Source organism: Physella acuta, unplaced genomic scaffold (genome assembly GCF_028476545.2).
Source record: "Physella acuta isolate Inbredline_101_S28 unplaced genomic scaffold, ASM2847654v3 ptg002250l, whole genome shotgun sequence".
NCBI classification, from domain to species: Eukaryota; Metazoa; Mollusca; class Gastropoda; family Physidae; genus Physella; species Physella acuta.
In genome coordinates, this window is record NW_026733749.1 from 12501 (window position 1) to 15000 (window position 2500).

The following is a 2500-nucleotide window of genomic DNA, read 5'->3' on the forward strand; positions in this document are numbered from 1 at the left end:
ACAACGCTCTAGCGAGAGAACGGATCCCGGCATTCCCGGATTTTTTCACATCGGACCGCTCACATTTCCCCCTTCACCGTAAACACGGCGTCGCCGGGAAATCTCTCGATTTGCATCGAGCCGACTGCGTTTTGCAGACCCGTCGCCCGTTCCGAGGGCTGGGCCAGTGCGAGACTTTTATCGAGCCACCAATACTGCTTGGTTGCGTTAGCACTGCGCGTCGCCGCTGGCTTCACGCTACGGACACGTACTTTTACCTTCACTGGCGCGACCTGCGCGCCGAGCCCGCATTTTACCGGGAAGCTAGTCGGGAGACTGAGCCACGCACGGTCAGATCGGGCACATGTCGCTGGCTGCGAGGGAGCGCGGATCCTAGCGTCACATAGAGGCTTCACCGACACTCACCTCCACAATAGTAGATACAGACCGTTTTAACCGCCGTATTTCTGCCCATACCTCTAGTGTTAAACCGAAAAATCGGGTACATAGTCTCGGGGAGGACCGGGGTGCCGCCCCATGAGGGGAGCCCGCACGGAGGGCGCCGGGGGTGCCGCGACCCGGGGGGCGGCGCGGGGGTGTCGGGGCGCATCTACGGGGCTCACTCGCGCGGGCGCCACACTTCCGGGGGGCGCCCCAGGTGGGGTGCCAACTTTGGCGCCCCCGACTAAGGGGCCGCCCCCACTGCGGTTACACGCTTTACGACCACCCACCCGCGTTCCCCACCCCAGGGGGCATGCGAATCACCCGCCAGGGGCGTTCTGGGACCGAGGGCGCCGCTCCGGCACAAGGGGGAGCCAAAACGCCCCGAGTTCCCCCGCGGCCACCTCGACACCTGGGCGGGCGGCGAGGGGTGTCCTGCGATCGGGGTGGGGAGCTCTACCAGAATCACCCGCCAAACTTCACCGGGGGCGTCTCCCGGCGCCCCTGCGCTCGGGTGACGAACAGCGCCCCGGGCTATCCCGGGCGCCCTATGGCGTCCACCTTCGATCGGAAGGGTGATCTCGACTCGGGCTGAGGCGGGCCACAACAATCCGCGGTCACATCGGAGCCGTCCAGGCTAACGAGGCCCCGGCTCACGGGTAACCCATGGGGCTGGACCGGGAGTCCGCCGTTAAAGAAGAAAGAAATGTAGTGCAAACCAGAACCAGTTTTTTTTATTTATTTTATAACTCGACTAATAATCGTCACAAAATTATAAACTTGGTACCTACGGATAGCCCTGGGCCCAACCTAATACAGGATGTCCATAACTATGCGCTAATTAAATAATTAATGGGTATTAAGGTCGGTCTTAGTAAATTGCTATATAAAGTCTAAGACCAGAACCAGTATTTTAAATTTATTTTATAACTCGGCTCCTAATTGTCACAAAATTTAAACATTTGGTACCTATGGATAGCCCTCGGCCCTACCTAATACACCGTGTCCATAACAATGTGGTAATTAAATATTTACTGGGCGTTAGGGTCGGTCTTAGTAAATTGCTATATAAAGTCTATATAAAATTTTACGAATTTAAAAAAAAAATTCCTACCGTCAAAAATAGCGACGCCTAGACCACCACACCTGTTCTGACGTTAAATCCTACTTGCACACACGTGTGGGAATAGATTAGATATCATCTAGAGATAGAATTCCTAATTATTTAATTAAAATAGAGACTCTAGATTTAATAGTTGTGTCATAGTTACATTAAGTCGAATTAGCGAAGCGGAGGCGGGAACTAGATTCTAGATCTAACACTTCGATTGCGATGAAAAAAAAATAGCTTTATTTTAAGGCCGACAAGGCAAATACGGTTTAATTAATATTAAAGAAATAAGTCCGAACACCTACCTTAAGCGAATCATCTACACAACACATGACTAGAAATAATACACGTCCACACGAAGAGCGATTGAAACGGTGACTGCAACGGTGAAAACTTGTACGACGGAAACATGGCGCCTAGGTTATGCCTACTTCCGGTCTGATGAAAATTTTTAATTCATTTTAAATTTTGCGCTCTATTTCGTCCGCGCTTGTCCACTTAAACTCTACAGAAAAGATAGTCTATATAAAAATAATTCCTAGAAGACAATTTTATGAGAGATCACCCACATTTATTTACCCTGCCTGTCTACCTTAGGGTTAGAGTTTGAATTTTTCTAGATTCAAGCCAAATATGCCGTGTCGATTAAACGACGACGTACATAACAGAGCGAAGACAATGAATGGTTCCTTAATTAACTATAATTACGGTCCTAATACAACTACAATTCACCATAGTACTAATATGTATGTGTATTGTTGTTTTGGGAGTTCTGTCATTACATTTTAAATTATAAAAAAAACGGGTTTACGATACACTTCATTACGCCGCCGATCGTGGTTTTAGATTTAAATTTGGTCGGATTCGGTTTATTATTAATTTATATAATACTTTATACATACTTTAATTCATTAAATACATTTATCTATGTATTTATTTCATTAGTTAAGTATTTGTTTAACTAAAAAT